Below are 18,606 nucleotides of genomic sequence, written 5' to 3' on the forward strand. Positions count from 1 at the left end.
CTCAGCAAGGCTGGATGAGTGCCCCAGTCTTACGGCACATTCTCATGGAGCATTGGGCCAATTGCTCACCACTGGATCTCTTTTAGCTCACCACACCGATATGCAGTCATCTCATGGGATCTTGCTGTGCCTGAAAGTGGCTGCTGCAGTCACAGTAACAGCATGGCCGTTCTTCATAAATGCAAGCAATTCATGGGACGTTCCCGAAGATGTGGATGCAGCTGTTGGAGTCTTCCTCTCAAAGTGGGACTCGGTCCCCTGGCTCCTTTATGTGTATCCAAAACACATTCAATGCCTTTATCTCATTTTCTGTGTGTGGGCGTCAAAGACATCACAACATTTAAGCAAATTTATGGAAAGCACTCCTCTGCTTTCCTATTGTTGTTTGTATGAAACATATCCTTCACTTGCAAAGAAAAGGGATTTTTTTTCTCATCTATTTTTTCCTCCTCCTCCCATTTTGCCTAATGCACCTCCGATGCCTCTCCATTAGTCTTCTTCTGACATGGGCACTGCTGACAATGGTCATTGGTACCCAGTCACCCAGAGAAGACGATGGTGGGTCTTTCTGAGTTCTGCTGAATTTTATCTTTCTGATTCACTGACTGCGCAGGCAACCCACTGAGACCTTTAAGCCACTGACCTCATTATCACTTCTCTTGTCTCGACTCCCCCAGGCCTCTTTTTCCAGGTGCATCGGCCCAGTGAGCACCAGTGTGCTATTCGCCCGCATGGGGATTCACAGCAGCTCCTGGTCCTGACCTGAATTCATCACCGCTCAGCAGAAGTCACAGGATCACAATCTTGACTATTTTTTCTAGCTAGGGTCAAGAGTACAGAGGTTGGTTGAAGTTTGTTCCTCACAAAGTGTTGCAAAGTTTAAAAATCACACAACACCAGGTTGTAGTACAATAGGTTTATTTGGAACCACTAGCTTTCAGAGAGCTGCTCCTTCATCAGGTGGTTGTGGAGTATAAGATCATAAGACACAGAATTTATAGCAACAATTTACAGTGCGATATAACTGGAATTATATATTGAAAAATACCTGGATTGTTTGTTCTTTCTCTCATCTTTTAGAATGAACATGTTGGCTTCAGTTCTTTCATATGTAAATTGCACAATCTATTTAAAAGTTACATTCTCAAGTGAACTTTAACAATAGGTGTCATGTTGGCTCAGATAATACATTGAAGATGTGAGGTGCCCTGTGTGAGGCTGTCTGTGCCACAATCTTCAAACTGATTTTAATCTGAAAAAGGTTGCAAAGTGTTGCAGTATGTTTAAGGCAATTGCACAAGGAGCAGGTTGTCATATTTTTGTTTCCTTGCATTTCCTAAAAACTTTCCTTTGTGGTTTCTCTGTCAGTGCGTAGCAGAACAAAGTTAAAAATCAACACCAGGTTATAGTCCAACAGATTTATTTGGAAGCACTAGCTTTTGGAGTGCTGCTCCTTTATCAGGTGATTAGCGCTCCGAAAGCTAGTGCTTCTAAATAAATCTGTTGGACTGTAACTTGGTGTTGTGTGTATTGGTGGGTAGCACACTCATCTTAACGTTTATTTCACGCATTCAGGTGATGTGGCTGTTGCCCATCTCTAATTGCCCAGAGGGTAGTTAAGAGTCAACCACATTGCTGTGGGTCTGGAGTCACATGTAGGCCAGACCAGGTAAGGATGGCAGATTTCCTTCTCTAAAAAGTAAACCACATGGGGATTTTAACAACATATGAGAGTGGTTACACAGTCCCAGACATTTTATAGAACTCACAGTTCTACATGCGACATGGAAAGATTTGATCTCATCTTAGCCTGGTATTAAATCTTACCGATCTAGTGAAAGTACGTCCCCTAACTGAGTGGGCGTAGACTCAGGTCCCACATGAGACCTTTGAGTACAGAAGATCATCCTGACACACCAGTGCAATACAGAGGGAGTTCCACACTGTCTCTCAACTGGATGTAAAACATTGGATGTTTAAGAAAAGAGAACGATTGATATTTAATACACGCCTCGATTCCTTAAAGCTCCTTATCTGGTTGTTTCTCTCTTTAGATTTATTTAGATTAGATTACAGTGTGGAAACAGGCCCTTCGGCCCAACAAGTCCACACCGACCCGCCGAAGCGCAACCCACCCAGACACCTACATTTACCCTTACCTAACACTACAGGCAATTTAGCATGGCCAATTCACCTGACCCTGCACATCTTTTGGATGATGGGAGGAAACCGGAGCACCCGGAGGAAACCCACGCAGATACGGGGAGAACGTGCAAACTCCACACAGTCAGTCGCCTGAGGCGGGAATTGAACCCGGGTCTCTGGCGCTGTGAGGCAGCTAACCACTGTGCCACCGTGCCGCCCACATGTTGTTTGCGTGATCCTGCTGTGCGTGGTTTGACTGTGGTATGCTTCAGAGACATCAGTGAATGTGACGTGCTTTGGGTGTGACCTGACGCTGTGAAGGGTGCACATTTGCACATTTACCTGCGGTGTATGGCCCTGACTACCCACTTCCCCAGTTGCAGATTCCCAGCCTGCAGGGGAAGCGGGCCAATCAGCTGTGATTCCCTTCAACCCCCCCCTGCCCAGGATGGTTACTACTCCTTTGTCCCTTTCCCTTCTTCCCCCCAAAACGCCACCCTCTGAGATGGTTAATACTCCTTTGGCCTTTTCCATTCCCCATCCCTACTAACCCAGCCACAGTAACCCTAACCATTACACATAGAGGATGGGAGGGTCTGAGAGTTCTGAGGAGAGGCTGAATAGGGCAGGCATTGGGTAATCTGTTCCTCTCTGTGCAATGCCATCCTTAACCTGGGCTGAATCGCCTCTCATTGGACATGATAGCCTAATGATGATTAATATTCCCCAATGACCCAATGAATGTTCTGGGGAATCAGGGTTCAAATCCTGCTGTAGCAGATGGTGGAATTTGTATTCAATAAAAGTCTGGCATTAAGAGTCTAATAATGACCTTGAAACTGTTGCTGATTGTCGGGGGAGGCAGGAGTCCCCATCTGAGAAGGAAATGGCTGGTCCAGCACACAATATGTTGTATGAATGAAGGGGAAACAAAATTTGGCTTCAGGTTTATCATCATCTTTAGGCAAAAGACTGGGGTGGGGAGTACAGTTTGATGGGAATCCTCAACAGAATATCCTCAATCAGTTTCTCTCGACAGATACTGGTGACGGGCAAGCTGACTTCTACAGATGAATAGAGAACTGGCACTCATTGCTCAGACCATGCAGGTGATGATGAGTGAGATGCAGGAGGGCTCAGAGCAGGCAAGAGAGTGAGAACTGAAACTTCCCTCACGGTAACACGCAAAGAATAAAAGAAAATCACTTCTTATGTCATGCAACTCAAAAAAACCGAAGCGAGATGCATTTTTATGAAGGCCAAATGCCAGGGTTTGTTGAGGGTCTGTGTAACACTGCAGGTTTACTGAGTGTTATTAAAATGATAGATATTTTATTGTCTGCTGTTTGCAGGATGCTGAGCTGCACTGAGCTTTCTGTATCATCGCTGACCGACTGGAATATAGATTTTCATCAGCAATCTTTGTAGGATTACTACCTGATTTTTTTTCATATGAATTCTGACCAAATCCAGCCTACAAAGGGCACTTAATAAATATTTTGACCCCAAACTCCAGACAGTGACCAGCTCCAATATGCTCTCTTGCTGCAGCTACATGAGCAGACGGTACAGAGCTTTAGTTTAGATCAGAGTGGTGCTGGAAAAGCACAGCAGGTCAGGCAGCATCTGAGGAGCAGGAAAAGCGACGTTTCGGGCAAAAGCCCTTTATCCAAGTGGTGCCCGCCAATTATGCTCCTGTGCTGAGGAAGTCTCTGATAGTTTGAAGAGGGTGAAGGTTCAAGATGGATCTTTATTTTTTAAACCATTCATGGGACGTGGCTCCAGCATTTATTGCCCTTCTCTTGCTGGCATTGAGAAAGTGGGGGTGAGCTGCCTTCTTGAACTGTTGCAGTCCATCTGCTGTAATTCAACCCACAATATCCTTAAGGAGGGAATTTCCATGATTTTGACCCAGCGACACTGAAGGAATGGCGACATATTTCCAAGTCAGGACAGTGTGTGTCTTGGAGGGGAACTTGCAGGGGGTGGTGTTCCCATGTTTCACCTGCCCTTGCCCTTCTCGATGGTTGAAGTTGCAGGCTTGGAAAGTGCTGTTGAAGGAGTCTTGATGAATTTCTGCAGTGCATTTTATAGATGGTACGCATTACTGCTGCTGAATGTCTGTGGAGGAAGAAGTGAACAGTGAAAGTGGTGGATGTGGTGCCAATCAAGTGGGCTGCTTTGTCCTGGATGGTGTTGAGCTTCTTGAGTGTTGTTAGAGCTGCGCCCATTCAGACAAGTGCGGGGTATTCCATCACACTCCTGACTTGTGCCTTGTAGATGGTGGACAGGCTTTGGAGAGTCAGAAGGTAAGTTACTCACTGCAGGATTCCTACCCTCTGATCCACTCTAGTAGCCATAGTGTCTGTATGGCTAGTCCAGTTATGTTTCTTGTTGATGGTAACCTCAGGGTACAATGGGGTTTACCAATGACTAGAAAGTGAACTGAACAGAAATGATTGAATCTGTTCATGTTACTCGTGCAAGAAATGCATTCCCCAGCACAGCAACTCACAGCATAAAGTATTTCTCCTTTTCTCTCTCTTTTTTTTTTGCAATTTATCATAAATCCCTGGTTGCTAACCCTTTCACCAGTGGAAACAGTTTATTTACTCAGTCAAAAGGTTTCATAATCTGAGGGATTATTTTTATTATGGGTCTTGGTCATTGAGATGGGTTAATTAATGGAATAGATCTTATTATAACATCTTGTATGGAAGGAGAAAATTATTATGTTGAAAATATAAAATCATAGGAACAAGAGGAGGTCATACATTTCCTCAACCCTGCTTTTCCTGCTCCTTGGATGCTGCCTGACCTGCTTCTCTATTCAATGAGATCCTAACTGACATGTAGTGGGTTGCGTATAGTCGGTGATGAAGGGCTTTTGCCCGAAACATCGATTTTCCTGCTCCTTGGATGCTGCCTGACCTGCTGTGCTTTTCCAGCACCACTCTAATCTAGACTCTGGTTTCCAGCATCTGCAGTCCTCACTTTTGCCTATATAGTGGGTTGGTTATCTCAGTTGGCTGGATGATTGCTTTGATACTGCAGCATCATAGAATCCATAAAATGTGGAAGCAGGCCATTTGGCCCATCGACCCCCCCCCCAAAAAACATCCCACCCAGATCCACCCCATCCCTGAAACCCTGCATTTCTGATGGCCAATCCACTTAGTCTGCACATCCCTGAAAACTATGGGCAATTTAGCCTGGCCAATCCACCTAACTTCCACATGTTTGGACTATGGGAGGAAACCCACGCAGACATGGGGAGAACGTACAAATGCCATACAGACATTGCCCCATGGTGGGATTGAACCTGGAACCCTGACACTGTGATCCACCTTGCCACCCATGATGCCAGTCGTGTAGGTTCAATGTTTACCACCTGAGGCTGCCATGCATGTCCAAACTTCTCTCCTCACCTAAGGTGTGGTGACCTTCAGGTTAAATCACAACCAGTTTTCTCCCTATCTTGCTCTCTTTCTCCAATGACAGAGCAACCATACAGTCCTCTGGGCCTATGATGATTTTATCTTTAACTAACCTGTTCCTAAACCCATGTTAGCTGCATATCCCTGAATAATGGAATCTAATAAAATGGATTTCAATTGAGCATCTCAATTGACATATATCAACCTTTGCTGAAAAATGTGTTGCTGGAAAAGCGCAGCAGGTCAGGCAGCATCCAAGGAGCAGGAGAATTGACGTTTCGGGCATAAGCCCTTCTTCAGTAATGCCCGAAATGTTGATTCTCCTGCTCCTTGGATGCTGCCTGACCTGCTGCGCTTTTCCAGCAACACATTTTTCAGCTCTGATCTCCAGCATCTGCAGTCCTCACTTTCTCCTATATATCAACCTTTACATTACATTGAAGAGGTGAGGGTGTAAGTAGTTGGGGGGTGGGGGGGAGTGTAGGGTGATGGGGAGGTGAGTAGTAGGAGTGTGTATTGGGAAGCTTGGGTATGTAGTGGTGTATAGCCATATATAGCCATGATGTTTATATGGCTAGACCAGTCCAGTTCAATTTCTGGTCATTGGTAAATCCCAGGGTTTTATTTGTGGAAGTCTTTCACTTTTGACAGGCCCCTGAGGTCCATTTCCCCTCTCACCTTGAACCTACGCCCTCTAGCTTTGGACTCTCCTGCCCTGGGAAAAAGACCTTGTCTATCCTCCCTATCCATGCCCCTCATGTTTTGATAAACCTCTATAAAGTCACTCCTCAGCCTCCAACACTCCGGGGAAAACAGCGCCAGCCTATTCAGCCTCTCCCTATAGTTCAAACCCTCCAACCCTGGCAACATCCTTGCAAATCTTTTCTGTACCCTTTCAAGTTTCACAACATCTTTCCTATAACAGGGAGACCAATTTGCTTTGAGATGCTCCTTAAAGAATACCTTAGTGACCCAGTATTTGGAAACCCACCTAAATGTTTCTTCTTGAACTCAATTTGGTGATTCTAATTTGGCTTGGCATCTTTATAGAGGCCCTGTGTACTCAAGTGTTAATCTGGGCAGCTGGTATACAGTCAGTTCTTCTATAACGCGATGGCTGTGTTCTTGCACAACCCTGCATTATAGAAGATTTTAGAACCAGCATTTAAAGTGCTGACTATGTAATCGCATTACAGCCAACATGTTTTAAAAGTTCAAACTTTAGAAACAACATCCCCAATTTGTCAATCAAGCTATAACAAATTTATGTTGACGAAATATGCATTATAGCAGAATGACCAGTATAATAATATAACTGAAGGGGGAAGATGTTAGTGTAACCAAGATTTAGGTTCAATGTTAAATCCTGAGACATGGTAACAGGCCAAGTACTCAAAAAGAAAGCTGGGAGATTGTGTGAGGGTGAGGGCTGCAGAAGAAAACAGGTCCCACTGAGATTGTCACAAGATACTGAGCACTCTTCTGCTAGTGATCCTTTTGTACACCAGTCTGTGGGTGCTTGGGAGACAGCAGGAGAGAAAGAGCATGCATGAGCTTTTAAGTGTGAGAGGTTCTACATGTGAGTTGAAGTGTGTGACTGTGAGTTTATGTTTGAGTACATGTATGAACCTGTGAAAAAGTGAATGGATGTTCATGCAGAAGGGATACATGTGAGAGTGTCTGTGTGGTTGAGAGTATGTCTGCCTGTCTGTGTGTTTGCTAAAGGGTATATTACAACTGTGGCTGAAGGAGTACACTATTGCTTGAGTCTGACTACTTCATGGGTGACCATGCTAAATAAAAATACCTTTTCCATTTAATAAGATGATCAATGAAATTCTTTATCTATATGAGATTTATAAACAAAGGCAACTATTAACCATGTTTCTTAAAAACACAATTAAACGTTTATTGTTTAAAAATCTTACTAAAGGTGCAATAATTGGTTAACATACACAGTCAGTAATGCTTACCTTACTTAAGAATCTGTAACTTGGAACCATTGTACTTAAGATGTTGACTTGTACACTTTTCACTGGACTTATTTGAGTACATGTGACAATAAAGTTAGTTCTAATTCAAATATAGATATATAAATGCATTTATCTTTAAATAAAACCAAAACATATGTACAAACTCTCTTCAGGAAAAGAAAAATAAATTTATCTGCAGAGATTGGCTTTCTGGATAGCTTATTCTTGCAGACAAAGAGATAGCAGGGGAGACGTTCTGCAGTGTTTTGCTCTGATTTTCCAGCAGATATGGTCAATTCACTAATCATACTCAATTGCCCATGGAGCATTGCAGACACAACTTGCTCAGGAAGTACAATCTTGAGATTTTTTTTTCATTCACTCTTTCAAAAGAACAGACGGTTTTCTTTCAGGAATGTGAGTGATCAGCTGGGCAGCTCATTCACAGCATGCTTTCCTCCAACCCAGCTTGTTCTTATCAGGCTTTCCTCCAAGTGAGCCAGGTAACACTAGAGCCTTTCCAAGGCAGTCACTGTTCAACACAGCCCTAGTAGTGTCTATAGCAAAGCAAGCAGTTACCACAAAAAAACCTTCTATATTCATAGTGAACTTTTAATGATGACTTTTTAAGTTACCACTCCAAATATGTCCAAAAAGTTCAAAATGAATTATTTTTCCATGCCCTTCAAAACTAAGTCCTCCAACTCACGTTTTTGTATAGTATGTGTCAGAGAAAGTCCATGTATAAATGTCTAGGTTGTAATTTTAACTATGTACAAGCAAGTGGCTTTTAGATAAATTAAAACCTCTCACTCTGGGACTGCGTGAGAGGCCATGTTAGACTATGTATGAAATAACTTGAATGTGTGCGAGAGTGATGAAAATTGTGTTCCTTTTAACCTAGGTCAGTATTTGAAGAGCATATTAGACTGCGAGTGAGGGTGTGGGACTTCATGTCCACAGTTATCCTTTTAAGATTAACTGCTGGTGGAATGTGTGGCTGTGTTGTCTGTTTTCAGTGCATTGCTCTTTTAAAATACCCAGCGCTGGCAAAGTGCATCTGTGTGTGGTCCTTTAAAAAAATCAACACTGACAGAATGGAGTCTGTATTTGTTGATGTTTTAAGATATTCAATGTTGGCTTTATTTGTCAGTGTATTTTAAAACCCAACACTGCGTAATCGCTTTGTGTTTATGCATTGCCCTTTTAAGACTGCCAAGTCTAGTACTGCGTGCTCCTTTTAAAATTTTCAGTTTTGTGTGGGGGGGAAAGTCCGTGCATTGTCCTTTTAAGACTCAGAGCTAGCATTTTGTGCGCATTGCCCTTCAAAGGCCCAGTGTTAGCATTGTACTTTGCCCTTTTAAGACTAGATTTAACTCTTGGGGGTGGGGGCAGCGTTGAATTCTATGTGTTATCCTTCTTAGACTCAGTGCGAATATTCTCCATTGTCCTTTTGAAGACTCTGTTAGTTCTGTTTTATATGCGCGTCCGTCCATCACCCTTTTAAAACTCAGCACCAGCATTTCGCGTGTACGTCTGTGTCTGGCTATGCCTTGCCCTTTTAAGACCCAGTGAGTTTTTTTCCGTGTGCATTGCCCTTTTAAGACCCAGAACGAGCATTATAGATGTCTGTCCATAACTTGCCCTTTTAAGTCTCAGTGTGTGTTTGTATATATGTGTGTGTCTATAGTTGAAAAATATCGTGCTAGAAAAACACAGCAGGCCAGGCAGCATCCGAGGAGCAGGAGAATCAACGTTTCGGGCATAAGGCCTTCTTCTGGAAGTGTATGTCTCTATGATTGAGTGTGTGTATATAAGTGTGTGTGTGTATATAAGTGTGTGTCTATATGAGTGTGTGTCTGTGCGTGCGCGCATTGCCCTTTTAAGTATATGTGCTCTCATTGAGAGTTAGTGCATTGCCTTTTTAAGAGACAGTGCCAGTATTGTGTGTATGTATCTATCCGTCTGCCAATGCCTTGCCCTTTTAAGATTCCGGGCTGGGAATGTGTCTGCTGTATTGCAATGCGGCTGCTGGTGGGGACAGGCTCCCTCTAGTGCTTGGATCGCACTTTGCCAAGGGAGTGAGAGCGAGGCTGGGGTTCCCATTGGATGCTTGGAGTTACATTCCATTCACCACGAGTGGGGCAGACAGCAGCTCCAGGAACAGTGTTGGGAGCTAATTATGGCAAGAACACACATCCGTTCACACAGTAAGTAGCTCCGATCCGGCCTGGTTTCCCTTTTGGTAACATTGTACCCACCTCAAACCAGGAGCGATACAAGGTTGCCAGCTCCTGCCTTAGAGAGAGAGAAAGTAGCAGCGAAAGAAGTCAGGGCTTTTGTATCCATGTGATTTCTTTGTTACAATAGTTTTTGTGTGTGTTACAAGGGGGAGAAAAAGGAAACCGATAGCTGTATTTGGGGTTTTGTGTGTGTATGTGTGTTAGAGCTCAGAATTGCCGATTTGTCTCAGTGAAAGACAGAGAGCCGCGGTTGTTTCAATGCACTAATCTGAAAATTACAGTAGTTACCGATCTCGATGAGGTTGCAAGTTGAGACAACTAGAGAGAGCATTCCGTGCAATGTTTAAACCAAGATCTGATCGAATATTTCGCTTGTCGAGCTTGACTCTTGAGTGCTGTAGTTTAAACCAAGGAAGAGGGAGGGAGGAATTTTTACTCTGAGTTTCTAAAAAGCCTCAGATCGCGAACCGAGAGGTTTTCCTCTCCCCCCCCCCCCCCGCAACCCCTCTCTCCCTTTCCCACCCCCACCACCTCCTCTGCCGCTGTACTATCTACATCAGGACGGCGCGGGAACTGGAATGTTAACGCACAGAGGAATATCTAGGGTGTTGGCAAAAAGGGGCGATCTTGTTATATTTTGCTCACAGATTTGCAGTCCCAGTAAAATTCCGGCGAGGCGTGTGTTTCAGATGAACTTGTCTCCAGTGAGCACTTTCCATGTCTCCGCTGTTTTCCCCATTCCCCGTGATAGATTGAGCTGGATTTTTTTTACAAAGACATACGCACAGCGTCTGGTCGAGAATGCATAGAGTAGGTTTCACCCTTTCCCTGCGGGAAGCTAGCGGGTAAGGGGTGAGAGGGAGGGGGGTGTTGGGCAATTTTTATTTGGCAAATGGGGGGGGGGAGTTGAAACCGACGAGAGAAACCTTTTGAAATTGACTGGAGCAGCGGAATTAAAATTGACATTCTCCTGAAAATCCGTGTTACTTTCACCCATTTCAGTCCAGTCACTGAAAGCAATTTTTTTTTCATTTAAAACACGTTGGCGTTGAGGAGAGTCTCAAGAGCTTTTAAGATTTCAAAAAAAGAATTCCAGGTCTTAATAGATGTTTAGTTAGGTGTCCCAGTAATAGTTTATGGGCTAGTTAACCGCTAAGTTTGTTTAAATGCGATCCCAGTGCTGTTTATATCTGCATTGAAAAATGTTACTGAACACTTGTTTGGTGAGTTGTGAATGTATAGGATGGCGATGTTACAGACCAGTGTGTGAAATAATCGATACGGTTTCAATCTCAGGTTTAGTTCAGTAAGATGTATTGCATTGTGCTGTTTAACCTCCAACTACACGAAGGTGCAGCTGTGCCAGTGCAGATCCTAAATTATTACAGTTACCAAAGGTCAAGGGGGGATGTGTGTGTCTCTATCAGTTTACCAATCTGTGCCAGTGCGTTTCGGTCTCTCTGGAAGTGTATCTGTGAGTGTTTGTGTCTCTGTGCATACCTCAGTGAGTGTGTGCCTGTCTCTGTACGTACCTCCGCGTGTGTCAGTCTGTGTGCATACAGACAAATTCAGACACAGACTCTGCATTTCTATCGGTCTGTGTATCTCTGTCAGTGAGTGTGTCTCAGTATGTGTCTGTGCATCTGTTTTTCTGTCAGTATGTGCCTCTGTGAATGTCTGTGTCTGTCAGTATCTGTATATCTGTTCCTGTCAGTGTGTGTGACTGTGCATTCTCTGTGTGTCTGTCTGCCTCTGTCTCTCTGTGTCGATGTGAACTGAGAAGCATTCTTAAGGAAATCAATCTTTATTACCCATTTCTGTCTAAGAATCTCTCCCACCAGCCCCAGCCCCCAACATGCGCAGACCGGCTTCCTCGCTCACTGAATCTTTTTAACATGACTATCTGAATAAAATGTTTCCCGTGTTATTAATCAATGGAAAAGATGGGTCTGTGTGCATCCCCTCCCCACACACACAGACAAGGTAGAGCCTGTGGTACCGGTAGTAAAGGGACTGCAATTACACTGGGTTTGCTCCGAGTTCGTTTCCCTTCGGTTACTGGGGAGGGTCTGCCCATGGGAGGAAGGCTGGGGAGGGATGGAAGCCGAGCTCACTGAGGTGGAGACCGGCTGGAGGAGCGGCTCGGCTCGGCTCGGCTCGGCTGTCTTCAAGGTAAAGCCGGGCACAACAGTTTGCAAAACCCGCATTCTGCTCAGAACAGCGCGATGGGAGAGAGACTGTTACAGGCTTGAGCATTTTTCGCTGTCTATCTGCTTGTCTCTCTCTCTCCCTCCCTCTGTCTGTCTGCCTGCCTCTCTCTCCCTCTGTCTCTCTCTCCGTCTCACTGTCCCTCTGTGTCTCTCTCTCTCTCTCTCCCTCTCTCTGTCTCTCCCCTTTCCCCCTCCCTCTCTGACACCTTTTGGTCTGACTGCTTGTGTTTCTCTCTCCCTCTGCCTGTGTTTTTCTGTTTCTTTCTCTTTCTGTCTACTTGTTTTGCTCGCAGCTTGCCTCCTTCTCCCTGTGTCTCACTGTCCTCTCTCTCTCTTTCTGCCTGCATCTCTTCTCTTCTCCCTTTTCCTTGCTCTGTTTGCCTGTCTCTCCTCCCTCTCTCCCATTGAAATATTGATGCTGGAGTTTTAAATAACAAGTCTTTCTGGGTTGGGTTAGATTTCTCTGGTTCCAATACAGTATTTGGTTTTGGAACCCTTCGCAGCAGAAAGCTGGATTAGCATGTTTGACAAAAGGTCACATTTCCACTCACCTCCAACTCCTATCTGAATAGCTGCCCCCCATCTCCTCACCACACACAGGATAGAATTAATTGTTTTGTCTGTTTGGTTTTCTTTGCACATCTGCAGCTGGCCAACTCTGAATTTTTGAGTCCCAGTTTCTGGGAAGATTATTGGTGAGTTTGGAAAGAATAAAAGAGTCAGGTACTCAGAAACTCTCGACTTGGTGAGGGATTGGGGTTTGGGGGCATGGTTAAAACTGTTTGGTGCCATTAATGAGCAGCATTTAATTGTTCAAACCAAAATATAAAGTGTGTTTTTTTTTAAAAACAAAAAAAACTCCACTATGGAATGTTAATAGATGTAGCCTGGCCAATTCTCAATGAGCTTCAGGGATTTGAAGCTGTTTGTAATGAGGATGTGACTGAGACTGTTGTTAAAGGATTTAAACTGGGGTACGCTGCAGAATCTTGGCATATGAATGAGGGAGGCAGACCAAGACTGTTGTTGCGTTATACTGGAGATTGCAAAGCAGGCTCTCTGCTGATCTAAGGCACAGTTACCAGACACTTCTTCTCTGAAATCTGCTGCTGATGTCTTATGCTTCACTCTGGCGTGTTGCTGTGGTAACATAAACTCTTACAGGCATGTTGTTGTCTGGATGGTGATGGCAGATGGCATCTGACCAGGAGACTCTCCCTTCCTTCCTACCCACCTTCAGCTGGAAGGCTGATCCTGTCCTGATTGGCCACATTCTGAACAAACCTCCCTTGACTGTGGTGGGACTCGAACCTGGGGCAGCGTGGCTCAGAGCCTGGAGTGCTACCCATTGCACCACGACACCACCTCAGGTGTGCACAGAGCCTGTGCAGTGAAGGAGCAAACATCCATAGATGTTCATTCCAGTTTCAGCAACAAAGAGATGACCAAATGGGGTAAGATGGGGTCAAATGTTTTGGCAGATTTTTCTTTTTCTGAGGAAGGGAGAATGTACCTCCATCTAAAATTCGGCTTCCTCACTCCAATTGTGTGCTTCCTATGTTAGATTTTGATCACTGTCGGTTTTGGGTTTGTTTGGAACATTCTCCTATCTGCTTCACGCCATCTTTACATGTTGTCTGTTATTTTATGTGTCGAATATTTTACTCCCTCTTTGGTTTTAATCCACTCCGTCCTCACATTTTCTCCATATTTCAGCACAATGTGATGGCTGGAGTGCATAAAAGAGATTGACATTTCATTTGACTACTCCATTTGCAAAGCAGTGGTACAGGCAGCAGAGCAAGCTTGGCCACAGTCCTTTCAGGCTCAGGGCTGTGTCTGTGGGAATCTGGAATGCAGAACTGGTGGTGGTGTGGAGGGGAGGGGCATAGGGTAATGAATTGTCTGTGAGGTGGTAACAGATTGAGATGAGTTGAAGTGTGAGTGGGGAATGTGTATCTCATGGGCTGATGCTGCTCTGCATTCACAGTGATGCCTCTAGACATGCATTTAGAATCATAGAATCCCTACCGTGTGAAAACAGGCCCTTCGGCCCAACAAGTCCACACCGACCCTCCGAATTGTATCCCACCCAAACCCATTCCCTTACCCTATTACTCTATATTTACCACTGACTAATGGACCTAACCTACACATCCATGAACACTGGGCAATTTAGCACGGCCAATCCTGCACTTCTTTGGACTGTGGGAGGAAATATGTAAACTCCACACAGACGGTCACCTGATGCTGGAATCGAACCCAGGTCCCTCATGCTGTGAGGCAGCAGTGCTAACTACTGTGCTACCCTCCCTCCCCCTTCCTCAGAGTCTTGAGCATATCTGTTGTTTGTAGCATTGCTGCTGAATTCCTCAAATCTGTAACAGGAATATACATGTGTACTGAGCTTTGGATGCACTGGGATTACGTTGAGATCACTCTCTCTCAGCTTGTTCCTCTGAATACCTTCAGGACTTTGTTGGACTATGTTTGCTAAATAATCTGTTCAGCTGTTTCTTTGATATCCTTGTGCCGAAAAAAAAAATATGTGCTTTGGATGTTGTCTATACCAGGGAGATGGGTGTCTCAGTGCCTGCACTGTCAGGGGAAATGGGGATAAAACCCTCAGCCATTTGAACTTGGTATACACTTCAGTTGGCTGGGTCTATTCTCACTGGAAAACAGAATGCCAAGCAGAGATATTGAAAAATTAATGAAAGCTTTTGATGAGAGTAACCGCAGAGAGAATACTTCCTCTTATGAGGAAGAGCAAAACTAGAGCCCATCTTGGTAAGATAATCACCAACGTATCCATTGGGGAATTTGAAAGGAGCGACACAAGTATCAAGGGGAGAAAGGAGTAGAGAGTTACAATGGTGGACTTTAATGAGGACAGATTGACCGAGGCTCAAGAACTGGTTGTCCTGGATGTTGAGTGGCTGTGTGATAATCTGAGGCAGAAATAAAAATCCCCTCCTCCTGTGTAAAAATGCATTCCCATCCACCATCCCAATCTTTCTTTTTATTCACTTGTGGCACAGCATTTAATGCCCATCCCTAGTTGCCCCTTAAGAAGGTGGGGTGAGCTGCCTTCTTGAGCCACTGCTGACCATGTTCTGTAGGTAGTCCCACAATGCCTTTAGGGAGGAAATTCCAGGATTTTGACTAGTGACAATGAAGGAACAGTGATATATTTCCAAAATAGGATGGTGAGTGGCTTGGAGGGGAATTTGCAGGGGGTGTTGTTCTCATGTATCAACTGCCCTTGTCCTTCTAGATGGAAGTGGTTGTGGGTTTGGAAGGTGCTGTTGAGGATTTTGGTTGTGCCCATCAGAGAGTTCTGGTGCATCACTGGCCTTGGCCTGAGCAAGGAGTGTGTTGAAGAAGGTCATTCCCTGTGCATATGCTCACCAGCACAAGGCACTGAATGTCAAGGAGCTGTGTAACTCCCAGGTCGAATCCTTCACTCCTTCCCTACCACCGAATGACCTATAGTAACCCTTATTCCAAAACTAGTAACAGCCTCTTATAGGCAGCTGGGTAATAGTCTGTCTGACCTGTGATGGTTGAGGAATATATATCTACCTGGAAATGCTGTACCACTGTTGAGACTTTTACCCCCTACATCTGAGAGAGTACAGGGCCTCTGGTTTTGCATTTCTTCTTTAATCTCTCGCTATTACGAATGCTACTTCTGAAAAACCTCTGATGTGCTCAAGTTTCTGGGCTCTTGCAATGCACAGTTTAACTGCTGCGTTCCCCACATCCACTGCCAGAAGAGGGGGTAGAACCAGATACGATATCAAGGTTCAAGAGGCATTCTGACTGTAGTGATTGGAACCAGGTGGATCCCATTGACTGAGACCCTTGATTGGGGCCAGTCAGGGAGCCCTGGGTGGCCGATATAAACAGGAGATTCAGAATCTCCTCACTTCAGGGACTGACTCAGAGCTGCCTAGTCACAGCCAGTGTACTGTGCACAAATAAACAATGGGCAACTTGGTGAAGGGATACCGACCTCTGTGCAGTTATTGCACGTGATGTGGAGGTGCCAGTGTTGGGCTGGGGTGGACAAAGTCAGAAGTCACATGAAGCTAGGTTATGGTCCAACAGGTTTATTTGAAATTTCAAGTTTTTTGGAGCAGATGAACCTGACAAAGGGGCAGTGCTCCAAAAGCTTGTGATTTTGAATCAACCTATTGGACTATAACCTGGTGTCATGTGACTTCTGACAACTATTTCACAGACAGACGCATGAACAGTCAGGGAATAGAAGGAAAGGGGCAAGGTGCAGGTTAGAATGGCATGGCAGTTGGCACAGCTGTGGTGGCCCGAAGGGCCTGTTCCTGTGTTGTACTTTTTTTTTCTTTGCAACACTTCAAAAAGTATTTCAAAGTGCTGTGGGTTGTCCTGTGTTTGGGAGAGGTGCCACAGAAATGCGGGTTTTTTTTTCAGTCACAACTGAACGGTAAAGAGCCAAATCCTGCAGAGTGGGAAATGTGGTCTAACTGTCCCATCAGGTTTTCAAAGGGCTAACATTAAACCCTTTCCCTGCTGAACCTATAGTTGGCGGATGCTGAGTTCATGCAGCATTGATGTGGATTGATGAACAAGCGGATGTTGCCTATCTAGTTACAGCCCGTCTTGTCTGACTAGTTAACCCAGATGGATTAATGATCCCATTTTATGGTTTATATATGCACGCAGTCGGGATCATCTATCACAATTTATAATTTACGGTCCACTGATTTTGTGATTTTTTTTTCATTTTAAATTTAGCTGTTCAGCCTCCTTCTGTCATCGGCAGGCATCTTTTTTTTTAAAAAACTTTATTTTGTGGGAAGCCAGGGATGATGGTATTTAGCGTCAAGATCTGGGCATTTCCTGACTGGGCAGGTCCAAAGTCCTTTGATATTTTATTGTCCTTTTATAACACTGCTTCAACCCTTTCTCTTTGCAAAATAATGCCCCCACCTATTGTCACATGGCATGAATCAGCCGGTTTCTCCATGTCTGTGCAATGTGTTGTTAAGGCTGAATTGAAGCCAGCATTCTGTACTGGTTACAGATTTTATTTTAATTCATTCAGCCCAGCATTTATTGCCTATCCCAAATTGCCAAAAAGGGCAGTGTATAGAGTCAAAAACATTGCTGAGGGTTTGGAATCGAATATAGGCCAGACCGGGTGAGGACATTAGTCAACCAACAATGGTTTCATGGTCATCATTAGACTTTTAATTACAGAGAGTTCAAATTTCACCACCTGCCAGGGCAAGATTTGAACCCAGGTCCTCAGAGCATTAGCTGAGGCTCTGGGTTAATAGCATGATGGCTAGCCTTAAACCGCCAAGGCACCTGGGTTTGATTCCAGCCCCAGGTCACTGTCAATGCAGAGCTTTCTCTGGTTTCCTCCTACAGTCCAAAGATGTGCAGGTTGGATGGATTGGCAAAGCTAAATTGCCCATAGCGTCCAGGGATGTGCAGGCTAGGTGGGTTGGCCATGCTGAATATGGGATAGAATATGGGCTGGATCTGGGTGGGATGCCCTTCAGAGGGTCAGTGCTGAGCCGATGGCCGAGTGGCCTCTTTTTACACTGTAGGACATTCCACGAGTAATACCACTAAGCTCTTGCCTCCAAAGATTTCATTCTGTTCTGACCCTTAACGTTAGCAGGTACAGGGGGTGGTGACCCTACAGTCTGGATTGACTCTAAACCTGTTGTCAGCCTCATCACCTTTTTATGTTGGTGATTAAGAGCATGACATTCATTAGCAATATTAAACTTCTTTTGGTGACAAAAATCTGCCATGGGAAGATGGTGCAGCACTTAGACACTCACTTTGTACCCAGTGACATCACCAGTTGCATGCAGTGTTTCCAACCATCAGGAGGCAGTGGTTGATCCTGGGACGTTCTTGTATAACAATGATGGAAAATGTGCAGCACGGTCAGGCAACATCTATGGAGACAGAAACAGTGTTAACATTTCGCGTTGGCAATCTTTCATCCAAATCTATTCTGGTGGAAGCTCAGTGACTGGAGATGTTAGCTCTCCTTCACAGATACTGCCAGACCTGCTGAGTGTTTCCACAATGTTCTGCCTAAGCTTCAGATTTGCACCAACTGCAGTCATTTTGCTGTGTGCCAAGGGAGGGGGACAAGAACATAGAGTGGAGGATGAGATGTTAAATGACAAGAAGACTTGTGTCACCCTTTAATTGTCCTCCCAACCTCTCCCCTCAAGCAACAACTGCATTTGCATGGAACCTTTATTGAAAGATCACAAGCTACTCTGCAGGGGTATTATTGACTGACAGTCATATTGGAAAACACTTGAATGGCTGGCGAGCGAGAGAGATTTTAAGGGGTGACTTAAACAAGGAGAGAGGGGTAAAAAGGGAATGGCAAAAACAGAAATTGCTGGAAAAAATCAGTAGGTCTGGCAGCATCAATGGCGAGAAAGTAGAGTTTTTAGTTCTGATGAAGAGTCACTGGACTTGAAATGTTAACTCTGCTTTTTCCCCACATGTATTGCCAGAACTGCTGAGTTTCTCCAACTATTTCTGAATTAACTCTTATTGGTGGGAGATATCATGT

At 44.6% G+C, this 18,606-nt stretch overlaps 1 protein-coding gene across 3 annotated transcripts in view; it reads left to right on the forward strand.

Annotated features, from left to right (window-relative positions):
* The first annotated feature begins 9,516 nt into the window (after nucleotides 1-9,516).
* The window catches only part of LOC122558816 (plexin-A1-like), a 463,903-nt gene continuing 454,813 nt past the window's right edge, over nucleotides 9,517-18,606 (forward strand). Inside the window, exon 1 of one of the 3 annotated variants that reach the window (XM_043707609.1) lies at nucleotides 9,517-9,765. The gene's annotated coding sequence lies outside the window, so the exon portion shown is untranslated. Of the gene's footprint in view, nucleotides 9,766-13,123; nucleotides 13,463-18,606 lie in introns of those variants that run through there. The other 2 variants (XM_043707608.1, XM_043707607.1) reach the window with 2 other exon arrangements.

This window comes from Chiloscyllium plagiosum, chromosome 18, assembly GCF_004010195.1.
Source record: "Chiloscyllium plagiosum isolate BGI_BamShark_2017 chromosome 18, ASM401019v2, whole genome shotgun sequence".
Taxonomy (NCBI): domain Eukaryota; kingdom Metazoa; phylum Chordata; class Chondrichthyes; order Orectolobiformes; family Hemiscylliidae; genus Chiloscyllium; species Chiloscyllium plagiosum.